Genomic DNA, 15931 nt, shown 5'->3' on the forward strand with positions numbered 1-15931 from the left:
GTAAATCTGTCATGTGTTTACTGTGCTGTAATTTGTCAATCAACTGTATCGTGTGTTCCCACTGGTGCAGTGAGGGAAATATTCAATCACCTGGTGAATTTGTAAGTTTGCTCACTTGGAAATGAGAAAGAAAGAAATGAACTCTAATTTTTATGGTAGTTTCACTTTAATGGAGACGGACAGCCAGAACACTGGAGGTGCTACCAGCATGATAATGACCTGAAACACACCTCCAAGGCAACAAAGGAGCCCATTAAGGTCGTGGAGTGGCCGAGCCAGTCTCCAGACCTCAGTCCCATAGAAAATCTGTGGATGAAGCTTTGAGTTGTTCAGCAGTAGCCAGGAAACCTAAAGGATTTAGAGTTTCTGTCCGTGCAGTGGGCTAAAATCCCTCCTGAGATGTGTGCAAACCTGGTGACCAACTACAAGAAACATCTTACTCCTGTGTTTGCCAGTAAGGGTTTCTCCACCAAGTCTTAAGCCATGTTTTGCATTGGGCAACACATGTTTCACTCAATGACATGCAAATCACTGTATAACTTTTATTTAATGTGTTTTTTTCTGGGTTTTTCTGGTTGATATTCTGTCTCTCTCCAGTGAGCAAACTTACAAATTCAGCAGGGGATCAAATAATTATTCCCCCCACTGCAGTTGTTTCAGTGGTTGAGAATGGTGATGACTCGGGACTCGGTCACTTTGCGCTGCCAGCTGTTATTTCACGTCGTCGCTGAATGCCTTGTACTTTCGAGCCTCTGGTGGCCACGCCGCTGTGAATTCTTTCATGTGTGGACACACCTTAAAGGTGCAAATATTATTTTAAAGACCCATTTGGTTTACATTCTGTCTGTAACTACCTATGTGTTTTTTAATGATTATTAAAATTCAATGTCATGTAGCAGCTGTGCGCACATTAATTCGATTTTTCCTTAACCTAAATATTCAGTAGTTGCTGTGCACAGATACTGCTGAACGAGTTCTCTGAAAGAAAAGGAAAAAAAAAGAAAAGATAGAATATGTGAACATCGATGTCTGGGAGTAGAGTTCAATGTGAGTTTTGAAAAAAAAAAAAAAACTTCGATCAAATACAATATTTCCACTTAGACAACTGACATCCATCCTCAGAAGTGACAGTTGTTTGGGTTGTGCTTCTGTTTCGCCAAAGAGACAGGGCTGTCAAACCTGAACAATATGTGCTCACACAGTGGTGAAGCAAATGTCACTGTGGTACAGTCATGAATTTATAACTGTGGCTTCTTTTCCAGCTTAATAGTTGCTTTGGTTACAAAAGCACTTTTAAGCGAAACTCCAGGTTTTCAGACTCTATATTTATACTCAGTTTCCCAAAAAATCTGTGTTAATAAGATAACTGGCAACAGCAGAGCTGATGTTTACGAGGCGGTGATGTTTATTTGTCACAGGTAAGTGGGCTCTGTTTAGACACTGACTAAATCTAACCGTGACTAGCGGACATATGCTTTTTCCCCCAAAAATGCTGATCTGTGTCAGTTTGGCTCTACAGCGCTTGTAGGACTCTGAGAAACAGCGAGCGGGTGGCTGTATTTGTACGAACTCTGTGTGTGGGTGATAGGGGAGAGTTATTATTTCTGAGTGTCCGCTGGCATTTTGCCGCCTTTTATTTTTTTCTCCCCTCCTCCGGCTCTGCTGTGTGTTCCTCCTGGTGGTAGGGACTACAGTCCTGCTTGCCAAATGGCCTAGACTGCCTGTGTAATTCTGGAGGCAATCTGCACTTATGGGCATGACACACATGCACATATGTACACCAACTAGGCCGATGGAAAAACTGGGTTTGCAGTGTAGTTTATTGTTCTGATCCAGGATCTGTTTATCTGATAATTTGTCTTTTTTTTTCCCTACCACCAATTATATAAGATAAGATAAGATAACCTTTATTAGTCCCACACGTGGGAAATTTGTTTTGTCACAGCAGGAAGTGGACAGTGCAAAAGTTATGAAGCAAAAATGAGAATACAATAAGAATAAATACAGTACACAACTGTACAGAATAGAATAAAATAAAATACTATATACAGTAGAATAAAATAGAATAAAATATACAATAAGATAAAAATAGAATACAAATGCTATGTACAACTGAGTAAAAATACAACGATGCCAGAAAAGATTATTGCACATTAGTGTTATTGCACGTTTGTGGATGTGTGTGTTTGATCAGTTAAAGTCTTTGTTGTGGAGTCTGACAGCAGTGGGGAGGAAAGACCTGCGAAATCTCTCCGTCCCACACCGTGGGTGCCTCAGTCTCCCACTGAAGGAGCTGCTCAGTGCTGTCACAGTCTCCTGCATGGGGTGGGAGATGTTGTCCAACGGGGATGACAGCTTAGCCGCCATTCTCCTGTCACTCACCACCTCCACTGGGTCCAGAGGGCATCCTAGAACAGAGCTATGGGACATGTGCTGGATGGAGCTCCAACTCCATAAAGTTCAGACATTTAAGGCCTACATTGAGCTGCACCAGGTTGTTTAGAATCAGTAATACAGGCTGTCATGTCTTTTACTGGGCACACAAAAATGAAGGAAGATGAGAAATACGTTGAATCTTTAGCATTTGCAACAAATTGGAGCTGCAGTGGCTGAAAGAATGGAAAGAAGATAAGAGTTTTCGTTTTATTCTCCTTCGTAGTCATCTGCAATCAGTTTAAACAAAGAGGATGATGATAAACTCTGTGACAAAGGATGATGTTGATCTGTATAGGCTGTGAGACTAGGACATTGTTGTGTCGCCAGCTTTTTCAAAGTCACAGGCAAACATCCGTGCTTGTGAGAAAAAAAAATACAGTGAAAGGCAAGTCTTTCTGGAAATCGCCAGATCTCCATATCCTATTTTTCTTTATCAAGTCTATTTATTTCTGCATCTGTGACAGATTTCTAACTTGCTGGTACAGCAGGGTTGCAAACTGTCACGCTTCTGGCACGTGACACACACTTTCACCTTCAGTCCCACGCGCTCATGCTGCCCAAACAGATCTCTCGCCAAATAAAAGTTTCATTTTCCTTTATGAAACAAACAGTTATGCTAAATTATTTGTTTTTCAAACACAGAATTCATTAGAATGATTAGACCTTTCTTTGACTGGTCCATGACAGCTGGGATAGGCTCCAGCCATCCTGATACCCTGACAATAAATATCTCATAAATATCCAAAGGACACAGTTTAGATGCTTAGGGGCCAGAGGTGCAGAAGCAAGCAAGCACATCTGTCTCTGAGCTTAATATTGAGGATCTCCAACAATAAAGTCACTCTAGGCGTTGAAAATTACATATAATGTCTTTCCAAATCACAAGAAAAATTGCCTCAAGGCACTTTACATGTATGTTGTAAGGTAAAGACCCCCATGAGCAAACACTTGGTAACAGTGGGAAGAAAAAACTCCCTTTTAACAGGAAGTAACCTCTGGCAGAACCAGACTCAGGGAAGGGCAGCTTCTACCGCGAATGATTAGAGGTGAGGTAGACAGCACGAGTGAGGCATTCTGGAAGAAAGCCAGAGATTAATAATGAAAAGTGGTGTATAAACACATAGTGAGTGAAGAAGAAACACTGCATCACGGGAAGCCCTCAGCAGCGTTGAGCTGGTTCTACAGAAGAGGGGCCTGAAAGCTGAAGGCTCTGCCTCCTGTTCTGATTTGTTAACACAAGTTTGAATTTGTTGCATCCAGCTGTTTATATAATTCCTAATTATCTGCACCCTAAATTACTTACAGGAGTGTCCCCATTGTACATTTACACATGTGGCATAAAAGCAGTGATTTAACTATTCATAATTGTTAATCATTACCATCAGAAGCATGAGATTTGTGCTTTTCTACACCTTTGACGTGTGAGCTGTCATATGCAGTGACAGTGACACATGTAGTCCTTTGCACTGTAACAGCTGGATATTTAGTGAAATCCACAATCAGTAAATTTGTCTGATAACTATTAAAGCCTTATTTGACAGCACAACTGTGTAAAACTCTTCAGTTAGCCCTCATTTCAATTTAACATTTGAAACACATAAAATATTTGCAAATATCTTGGGAAAACAAAAAGAGAGTTTATTTTACAGTAACTCCTGTCACCCGACTAATGAGCTTGAAAGTCAATATTTGGTACGAGCAACTTTATTTAACATTAACGCCTAAACTCAATTTATTTAATTAGTCTTCAGGAATAGCTCCCCAGGCTTTCTGAAGGACATTCAAAGCTCTTTGTTGGATGTTGGCTACTTTTTGTTCCATTCTCTGTCAAGATGATTTCACACTGCTTCAAAAATGTTGAGGTCTGGGTTGTGGGGAAGCCAATCCAGGACTGATAGTGCTCAATTATGCACTTTTCTATCCACAAATTCAATCATCTGGCATCAATTTTAACAAGATCCCCAACAGCACTGGTTGGAATACAACCCTAAACCAGAGCCTCCGTTATGTTTTACAGAAGGCTGTACACATTCACTGCTGTACCTTTCCCCTGATCTCTTTCTGGGCTTACTGGGCGCCATAAAACCTGCTGCCACTGATTTTCAACCTAGTTCTTGTGTAACTTGGGATACCTCAGCTGTTTTTCCTTGTTTCCCGTTGTCAAGAATGACTTCTTGACAACCACCATCCCACTGAGACCATTTCTGAATAGACTTTGGTGAACATTAAATAGAAGAGTCAGATGCATCTCCCAGGTCTTATGTCAGGTCTTTGTTTGTTTTCCCCCTGTTTCTTAAGGTCATGACTTTCACTTACTGTTCATCTGCTATTGATAGTTTTTAGGATTCCACTTCTTTTGTACTCTGTTTGTCAAGTTTCCTCAAATTTTTTGAGGACACACTGCACAACATGCTACGATATGCCACATTTCCAGGTGCTTTCCATATATTTACACAGGGTAGTCCAAAATCTAATGATTCTTTTCTGGATTGGTAATTCCATCAATTTTGGCAAGAGCCACATACCACAGGCTGAAATGTAGCATCAAACCATGGAAGAGATTCCACTGTGTTTTAGAGGTAGCTGTAGACCCTTACTGTTTTACTTTTATATGCTTTTGTGACAGACTTTTAGCAACAAAGTGCCAATTTGAAACGGATTCTTTCTTAAGTTATCTGTTCTGTGTAAATACAAGGCTGGTTAATGCCTGAAAAAGCAACCAATGGAGAACTATTGCTCAAAATCACTTACAGTTACAAGAAAGACCGTTTTACTGAAAGCTCAAGCTAGTTTACCCAAATTATTAAACTATCCACTCTCTCAATTAAAAGGAAAGAAAGATTTGACATGAAAATGGGCAGTTCTACTACTTTCAGAGACAGAGAGTGGATGGTGGAGTAGAGACTTTATTCCTAGTTTGTTGTGAGGGAGGTGTAAGCTGTCCAAGTTGTTAAGCAGCTTTATCCAATTTCACAGCTCACCTCAGCATTTGAAATTCCACTCAGGCCTCTGTTTGTCTCATGTCTTGTTGGGGCTGTGGATAGTAATTGAGGTTTAAAAGAACCTCAATGCTTTGCTGCCAAGTGATTCTCTGCTTTTTCGGCAGATTCCCAATAGCCCCGTGTTATCCTAATGCCTTCCCACAAAGCCTGAGAATGACAGCAGGAGAGGGAGGAATTTAGCTGTGCCATGCTAGAGTGTCACTTAGCCCACTTTAGTAATACATGCTTTCCACTCTGTTGCAACAGTGTGTGTGTGCCAATTGTAAACAGCATTCCGATTGCAATAAAGAAAAGACACCAATTTTGGTGATCGATGGCTCTGTGTAATGCTAGTGACGCACTGCTTCTATAAACTGGGAGTTAGGATGGGTAAAACATATGATTTTCTAACACCTAGTTCAGCAACCTTTAACACCCAAAGAGCCATTTGGACCCGGTTTCCATGCAAAAGAAAACACTGGGAACCGCAAATACTTTTTGACATCTAAAATGAAGATAACACTGTAAATATTGTTTTTTACCTTTATGCTTTTTGTGAACAACTAAAGTGTGTTGCTTATGAAATCCATGAAGTGCTACAGAGAAAATTACATTTTATTTATGTAATTAACACATTTTGAACTCTTAAAGAAATATAACAAAAGGAAAGACACCCAACTGAACTAAAATGATCCATGTAGCAAACAAAAACTGTTGTGAGCTGCCACCCTTATATCGCCTTTGGGCTTTTGGAGCCTTGACCTGACTTTTAAAAAACAACTGGAAAACAAGCACTATGCTGCTAAAAGATGAAAAGTAGATATTTGCAAAATTCTGCCTAAATATGTATTTTACCTGGTTAATGTGTGTGGCGGGGCGTGGTCTGCAGCGCAGCTGCAGGGAAGGCGGACGCACCTGAGCGGCACCTGCAAAAACGTCTGTGCTATCTATGCTGTTGTGTTGGTATGCGTCGGCTGTGTGCTGCAAAGCTACAGCCGGCTGTATGCGTACAGCAGCCGTGTGTGAAAAGTGGTCTATAGAGAGATGCTGAAAAGCGTGTTCGTGCAAACATCGTCGGGTCTGCCGTGGTATGTTTACAATGGGACTTCTGCTCCTGAACCTCTGCGCACAGCGCCTGCAAATCGGGGCTATACGAAGTCACTTTCATCTTTACGCAGGACTGTAAGCTGTCATCTGTGAGGCGTGAGCGGTGTTTGTTTTTAATATAGTTCATGGTGGAGAATAGCTGCTGACATAATGTGGATCCGAAGATCCATAATTGGCCTACCTGGGGTTGAAAGTCTCGATAAATGCATGGCGGTTCGGCGTGGCTGGCTTCCGCGAGTGTGACGCTTATTTTGAACGATGAAAAAATAATAGAATATTTTTTATATTTCAATATTACAATAATCTTCCAATTTAGAACTACAAGTTAAAAAAGAACTAACATAAATAAAATACACTTCAGCTAAATACTTCTCATTTATTTTCCCAAACCCAAAGGACTAAAGAGCCGCAGGTTGCCGACCCCTGACCTAGTTGTTGTGGCACAATAAAAGATTAAAGCACTTTAAAAACAATATGGTATGTTGGGGGGTTTCTTTAGGACAATGTATGACCATAAGTTGCCTGAAAATGTTTAATATATACTTATCAGTTAACATAAAACTAGTTAATTTTTTTTTTTTACTAATTTTCAAAGTATGTGTTTACAGCTATCACTTCAAAAATAATGATACAACAGCTTTTCTACTTTTTTATTTCAATTTTTTTCCACCCTGCGCCTTTGCTCACCTTCATCATAAACAGACTGTTCATTACCAGCTCAACTCTATTCACCCATTCATCAGTCCATTTTCTTTACCACTTATCCAATTGAAGGTTGATGAACGGTCTGTCACAGGATGACAGACTGGGGACACGCTGGACAGGGTGTCAGTTTTAAACTGTGCTAACACAGAGAGACAGAAGATTCACATTCTCACCTATAATTTAGAAACACCAATTATGACCTATTACAGACTGTGGGAGAAAGAGAGTGACCAAAGCAAGCCCACTCAGGCACCTGAATAGCATGCACACTCATGCAGATGTTAAACTAGGAACACTCTTGCTGTGAGGTGACAGGGCTTCCATTGGTCAGTTTCAACACTAGGAAACTATAGTTAGCAAGGTGGCTAACATACTATATTGTTTTCCACCTTTTTAGCAACTAAACAGCTAGCCAGTTACAGTTGCATTCATGACAGGGCCATGAACACAACATAACATGACAAAAGCATTTCCCTTGAGCATTAAGTAAGAATTCATACCCAAGCATAACTCTAATTTAGCCAGTAGCGGTTTTAGATACGGGCGACACGGGCGGTTTCCCGGGCGGCATCGTGGTGGGGGCGGCATCGCGGCTCGTTCTCATGCTGCCCCGACATCATGCCAGCGCATATTGGGAATGGCATTGGTTTTCTATCGCCCATTTGCTGGGAGTAAGGGCGCCCTCGTTTGCGAGGTGCGCCTGCTGCTTGCGGCACAGGGAGGAAAGGGCGGGGCGGCGGGGGATGCTCTGGCTGGCTGGAGCAGCAAAAATTACCAACTCGCAAAATAAAACAAATTACAAACAAACCAACAAACACGAAAACACCAGACATTATGATACAGACTTATAATTTGCACCGATTTTTTTCAAAATTCTATACGCGAAAAGTGAGCGCGAGAGCCCTCGGTGCGCCTGCTCGCTGCTGAAGTCAAAGTAAACTTTATTGTCATCTCCGCTACATACAGTCCAGTATATAGAGAGACGAGACGACGAGGCTCCAGTTACAACAGTGCAAGTAAACAAACAATATATATAAGAAGAGTAAGAAAATAAATATACACTTTAGGACTAGGGGTAAAGGGATCAATAACAATTTAAAATGTATATTTTATATTTTGTTGATCTAAAGTCTCACACACAACCCGTTTTTAAACTTCTTTTCTCATTTTTTAAATGAGAAAAGAAGAGGAGGAGTGTAGCGACTTCCACACTCGATAGAGGCCGGGGACTGAGCCTGTCTATTTGCCTCTCAACTTTACGCAATAATGCGAGAGGTGGAATTGCTTGCTTGTTTATTAAAGTGCTTGAAAAGTTTACAGAGCAATGTGATCGGCTCGCGATTCAAACTCTTAAAACATCACAGGCTCTAATGCAACAAGGGGAAACTCGTTGTGCTGCGGTCAACAAAAACTACGGCTACCCAGCCCTCCTCTCTGTCAAAATCAAACCAGTGAAAGACAGACTGACAACGCCCTCTTAATGTCACCGCTAGCACCCACGTGACTCCCGTTACACATCACCATAGCAACCAAACAAATGAAAACCGAGTGATCATTAAAATTCAATACATTTAATTATGACTCCTACAAGGAGAAACGAGCAAAAGATACAGGTAAGCAGATGTGTCATTGGATAATGGCAGGTCATGTATCCTAAAACATTAAGAATCAGGATACTTTCTTAATCCCTAAGGAAATTATTTGGGTCACAGTTCCTCCAAGAAGAAATGGTAAAAATAGTAACAGTAACAGACTAAACTCCAAACAATATATACAATAATATAATATTAATTAGTCAGTGTCAATTGTTGATTTGTCCTGTTCTCATTGTATGACGAATTATGATGTCTGTTTAGTAGCCGTTTGCATACAATGTTTGCATACAATGCATACTCTGTCTCTCTCTTCGTGTGTGAGGAGGGGGGGGGGGGGGGGGGGGCGCCAGAGGGGGTGTTCGCCCAGGGCGCCAAACAGGCTAGGACCGCTACTGAATTTAGCTATTGATTCAGTAGCACGGAATCCCATAGGTGAAGTGTTATCCAGTGTCTTACAGGTATGCAAACAAACCAGGGGAAGCAGGTGAAGACAGAACCCAGATTTTTACTAGACAATGAGACAACACGACAACTGATGCACAGTGAAGTGCGGCTATAAATCCTGAGGGAGTCGATTAGGAAGTGCATGCATTGGAGCAGAGAGGCAGGTCAGGTGATAAACTAGCAGGAAACAGGGCAACTGGGAGCTTTTTTCATGTGGAAAACGAGACAAGAAGTTGAAATGAATGACATGCACAAAAACTGAGACCAAAGCTGTTGTTTCTCTATCGAAACGCATGCAGGTACAAAGAAATTCAGATGGTTCTTTGTCGTCAGCTGCTGCACCCCTATTAATCAAGTCCAGGCACCTGTTTCGGAGCAGATTGTTCAGGGAGTTGCCAGTTTTTCCGCTATCATGGATGTTCATGATCTGAGAAGTAATCAGTCTTTCTGTTTGACGTGCTCTGCATCCCAATGCCACTTTCAAAGTGAAGTTATCTGATTTCACAGACAAGTTACCATACTTGACAGTGCCAATAAACACTGTATTTTGCAATATTGTAGTTGCTGTACTCTGTGACCTTAAGATATGTTTGCAGAGAGATATATAATAAGTTGCCCTGGGTCTACCCCAAATTTTATTAGTGAAGCTCCTCACAGCTCTCAGTGAGTCTTCATTTCAAACATGTTTAGATTTATGCCAACAGCTTCCTGTTTGTCTAAGTAATTCATGTTTAATTGATGCTGACAACCCAAAACATTTATTAATCATCAGTCAGAAAAGAAGAACAAATACGATACCTTCTGTGTACAAACAGCCAAACTTTGTTCAGTTATTTTCAGATTTCTCAGATTTCTTGACCTACTTAAAAAAAAAAGATGCAAGAGGGAGAAATAATATAATTGGCTGCATAAAAGTGGGTCACCGATTGAGCTTTGAAGAGTCATTTTATGGTGTTTTTGAGTCGTGGCGTGCCTTTAACGTGAACTTTCCCGATGTTCTCCCGCTCAATCTTTGGCTTTGATTAGGCCTTGTTTTTAAAAGGAGTAAGCGTTTAGTGCATTTCATGGTGCTGAAGAAACAAGAAGTGGACTCCCAGCAGGAGGGATGCGTGTTACCAGAGGAACATTGCGAGGATATGGTGTTACTCTCTTCAATGTGGGGAAACTCATTAGTCGCATAATTTTCCAACATGTACAGATGAAAAAATTATGCAGTGCTGCGGTAGTCTAAACTAAATCTGTCCTCTCCTCCCACAGGAAGGATTTGTCTGCTAACAGCTGCACCAGTTAGATGAGGCTGAGAGACATTTGACTCGGCACCATTTGTCGCCTGCTCATGATATTCCCCTTCCCTTCTAATGACTAGTCTTTTGTCATCTCTCTGGTCATGTAAGCTGTTATATATGGTCTTTTGCATTTATAACACCACTGCAGCTAAATCTGACTGTGGTTCTTCTTCTTCTTCTTCTTTTTTGTGGCGTTACAGAAAAAACAGCTGCCATGTCCTGCGGCAGAGTTTGTACTGAGAGATTATACAGTGCGCCTCTCTGGCACTTGACAGGGCTTTGTAGTCTCCCACACATTTCTGGATAATATGGCAGACTTGCTAATCTGACATGGTGTACACCCCTGTCACCTGATCACTGGCAGAATCCTGATATTAAAAAGACAGCATTCCAATGCGAGCGAGACAGACGGTGAAAGAGAGACACAATGCATTTGAGGAGGGAAGAAAAAAAATGGAATGAATCCCCAGACAGATGGTGCATGCATGATAGATGAGCAATACAAGGCAATACATTTTACACTTGGTGCAGGCTTAAACAGACTTAAATCTGCCCATTGCAATGAACTGATAACGTGAGTAACAAGCTCTTATAAACTTCACATACAGTAAATAACAGACTCCACACAATGCAGCAATATTCTACTTATAGCTTCCAGGCTCGAGGAGAATATTCGTGTAGAAAGGAGCAGTACGCGACATTTATTTTTGATTTGTTTTGACAAACACTGAAACAGTACAATCTCCTATAGAAGAAAATCATATGTCTGATTATGTGCTGAAAATTCACAGTAGAGATGGGTTTTTTTTTCTCAGACATACTTTTGTGTTACCTTCAATACATCTTCAATCTCCTCTCATTCATCTTTAAAAAAAACTAAAGTCTGATAGTAGACTTGACCTAAGAGTACATAAGCCTATCTCTGTATTTAGTGACTAGACCCTGACGGACATAGGATTTTTAAGCTATATATACCAATACAGTGGAACCCCGACTTACGAATACCCCATTTAACGAAAAATTCAAGTTATGAAGGCACGTAACAGCAATATTTCTGCCCGTGTTGCGGCAAAATGCCCGTGTAACGAAATCTGCTGGCTCTGATTGGCTGAGCCCAGAATGCCTACAATGACCACAATGCCTTCTGAATCATGTGACAACCCCCTTGGCTTTCGTACTTGCGCTTCGCTGTTCCACTTGAACGAAGTATTGTTGTTGCAGTTAGCAATTAGCCTATAGCCTATCGTTCACTCAAAAGGCGCGATGGGTGCTTTGACTTAAGAAAATTTTCGACTTACGAAAGACCCTCAGGAATGAATTAATTTTGTAAGTCGGGGTTCCACTGGAGAAAAAAATCCATTCATTCCCTGATATTATTTTTTTCCTTTCAGACACATGAAACATCAGGAGATTTTCCTTAGTAGTTATGTGACCTTACTAAGAAACTATTACAATGCAGTTTAAAAATTATTTTGTTACATTGTCACAAGTTGTGGATTACTCGTTTACGCTCTGCCACACTCTGTTGTTGTGTTTGAGGTGTTCCAAGTACGTTGCTAACAGGAAAGCTGCAGTGTGTCCTGGGGTGGACAAACTATGGAACATAAACACTCGAATCATTGTTTCTCCCATTTCATCTTTACTTGCAATAAAAAAAAAAAACGGCCTTTTTAAATGCTGATAAGATATCTTGGCATATAGCTGATATATTGGGCTTCATTAGCAATTCTTTGGGCCTATGGCCAAAGCTATACTATGTTCTGATTTTGGATTTGGAATTTAATGTATATAAAGGCTAATTCTACTCACTTATACATTATCCTGTTTTGAATGTAGAATTTTGTTTTTTGTTGTAAAATCTAATATTCATGCAACAAAGTAGAGCGCTAACTTAGCAGCTAGTGTGAATTTGCTTAGGTAGCAGGTTGTATAAACAGACACTATGGGTTTAGCACAGGTATAAATATCTGCTAATCAGAGTTAACATGAACTGAAATATCATTAAGATAATTTAATGGGTTAACTTCAAGGGTGAATTAATACCTAAATTTGACCTGTCTATAGACCTGTTGATCATACTACAGTGCAAACATGCTTATATCTGCTCTAAATCTGTGCATTTTAGTCCTTTAGTCTATAGAGCTGGCTATCTTCTGGAGCCAGTCTTAAGTGGCAATGCATTTCTTTTCAGCTCCAGAAGTTGCTCTCTGTTTCTCTGTCTATACTAACGACTGTGACCATGCTAACTGGGATAATAAGGATGGTGGCTAGGGTTATAAGGAAGACCAAAGCAGTCCCTAATGCTATGTCTTAAGTGTAACATTGCTATGTCTTGTCTTTATAGTGACGGAGTTGGGAGGAATACCTTAACTCTAATTCACAACAGCAAAACTATGTTTGTTTACTACACCTGCACATCATTTATACCAATAAAAATATAGGTGTGGTGCTGGTATCCTTAAAAACCAGCACCAGAGCCTGAGCTATATTTATCATGGCCATAATTACAGCCAAAATCCCCTCATAATCACTGCTACAGCCACAGCCATGGCTTTCTAACCATACCCACAGCTGTTATAATCATAGGCAGGGCAACGGCCAGCTGAACACAGAGCGGAAATCTAACTAGTCCCTGCCAGTCATCTTATTCGATTAGCCCTAATGATGCAGACTGAGCTTTATAGCATAGAGAGCCAAAGCAAATGCTATACCCACAGCAGCTGTAGCACCTTCTGGAAATATGGATCAAAGGGAATGCAGAAAGTGTTATCACACAACTCAAAAGTAGTCAGACAAAAAAGCACAATCACCATACACTCTAGTGTTCTGATTCAACTTGCCCCTAATCATGTTCAGAACCCATTCACTGGAACACTATATGCCCTTTTGAATTGAGGTGAAAATGTACAGCATGTCTTTTGAAGCACAAAGTACTGTACTTGATACACTGACACTACATAGCTATAGTAAGCTATTTTGTAAGTCTGCCTATGATTACGATTATATGTGTGGTGGGCGTTATGCATAATGTGTATAATAATCCATAGGTCAGAGTAAGGACATGTACTGCTTCATCCTCCTTTAGAATCCAAATAGTTACAGATTTTTTTCCCCTTTTGTATGCTCTTTGGTTCATTAAAAACTGTGAAGCGGTGTACTGAATACAGAATATTTCTACATCTCAGCAAACAGCTGACACCAAGCCATACGCTGTGTATGGAAATGCAGTTAGAGAGCTGTTTAAGAATTCGAACTCAGCAACTAGAACTAAATATCTGACATCCCAGTACCTTTTTTGGCCCCAACAAATCAAGTTGTACAAAACATTTGCTGTGTTGAGATTCTGTGCATATTACCACATATTGAAAACTCTAATGTAGACCTTTTTCATCATCCAAGACACAGTGATAGCAATAACAGCCAAAACTGTATGTCTCCATTCATGTAAAATGCTCTCAGATTTGCTAACTGACATGTTCACTTTCTGTTAGCATAAACACTGTTGTCTAGTAAGCTAAATGCAAAGCAGAAGGCTATGCTAGTTCCTTTACTGATATGCCTCTGCTTCTAGTCCCTGATTTTTAAATACTTTAGTATCTACACAATAAATGAACCAATGACTATATAATAATAGGTCCTCAGTTCAGTTTTGCCTTCAGTCTGTCACTAATCAGTGATAATTATGATTCAGGGTTCTCAAGTAGCCCTCTCATTTTAGCCATGGTAGGAGAATTTCTTTGCATGTTCTTCTCAACAAGACCTGCAAAAACTTTTATCCATCCAAAATATTAGAAGTTTTAATTAAAGCAAATGTATTAAAACAAGCAGTGATTTGGTTTATGACATAATACACACAAAACCTAATGTCTCATAACATCAGCAACATTTTATGTTTTATGCTAATTAGCAAATGCTAGTTTGCTAACACGCTCAACTGAGGTTGTGTATTTTGTTATGGTTGGGACCATTGACTGGGACATGTCAGGACAGGATGTGATATTTTGGAATCCTATAAAATTCGTGTGATATTTTGGAATCCTATAAAATAAGCTACCGGCATGGCTATGACTTTGAGTTTGATTAAAGCATAACTTGCAATTTGTGCCACTCAAGGAGTCATGGAAAACTCTGAAAGACTCCAAATATCCTTTCTGTTAAATTGCATACACCTTCATAGAACAGTCTGTTGGAGTAATAAGTTTAAGTGAACTTAAATAAGGTTAATTTTAGTTAATTGTAATGTAATCGTATTTTAATTGCATTTGTACTGGGCAAACAACCAATTTAGCTCTTAAAATTGGGCATGAGCTGCATCACCAAAAAACAAAGAGGAAATGAGACTATTAATTATTAGGAACAGTGATCTACTCAAGCTCACAACTTTGGTCCTTTTTTCTTTTTGTATTATAGGAAAATATCCTACAAAGGCAATATCTGGCATATTTGGAACACTTAGAAAAAGAAGATTTTCTGTCCCTCAAAGTTGGTGTAGACATAAAAACTTTTATCTTTATAACAAAGTTAAGTTTCTTTCTTTCTTAAATCTAAATTTAGTTTCGAGAAATTAAACCATGACGGAGTTAAATTTATCGTCTTTTTAATTGGACGTGTCATCTCCAACAGGCAGGAAAAGTAGAGGATCCATTAAGTGGGCTGCAATACAAAAGAGTCATTGATTCATTTGTCCTCCTTCACCACTTTGAAGAGCCTTTGTTGGTTTACTTGAGAAGGTCAACAGATATTATTTTAATACTGTATTCTAATACAGCTTAGCTGATCACAGTCACTACCTGTAAAATTACACTGAAATGTTCATGCCTGTCAGTAACCAAGCGCTATAAATTTGAATGGTTTTGTCTCCTTAAATCTTGTGATTAAATAGTGTCTTTCATACTATGTGAAGCTTTTGGCAGTGCTTGTTATACTTACTGTATAATTATCAGCAAAGTCACAAAGATGCACTCAACAAAGAGACTTGTCCCCTCATTCCATAAACATGTGGGGCATTAATCACACTTCACAGACATGTAAACAATTACTTTTTTGTAAGGCTTCCCGACCCTTTTTGGCTTTAAATCTCTACACATACGCAGAGAAGCACACATGCACAGAGACCATGCTACATTATTAACGCTATAGGCTCTACTATGAGACTTTAATTGTTCACATTTGCTTTGAGCATATTTATACTCTCTCAAACTATTTTGGGCAACTTTGAACATTTTTAGCCACTTTGAAAAGCAGCTTCAAATGCATGGTGCAAAAACAGCGTACTCTTAGACTTCGTCTGGTGTGCTTTGGAGAAGACATCCATGCTGTGGGTCTCGAGGTTATTAGATATTCATTAGCGGTGCACTATGCAAAGCTCAATGAGCAG

Source organism: Neolamprologus multifasciatus, chromosome 13 (genome assembly GCF_963576455.1).
Source record: "Neolamprologus multifasciatus chromosome 13, fNeoMul1.2, whole genome shotgun sequence".
In the NCBI taxonomy this organism is placed as follows: Eukaryota; Metazoa; Chordata; class Actinopteri; order Cichliformes; family Cichlidae; genus Neolamprologus; species Neolamprologus multifasciatus.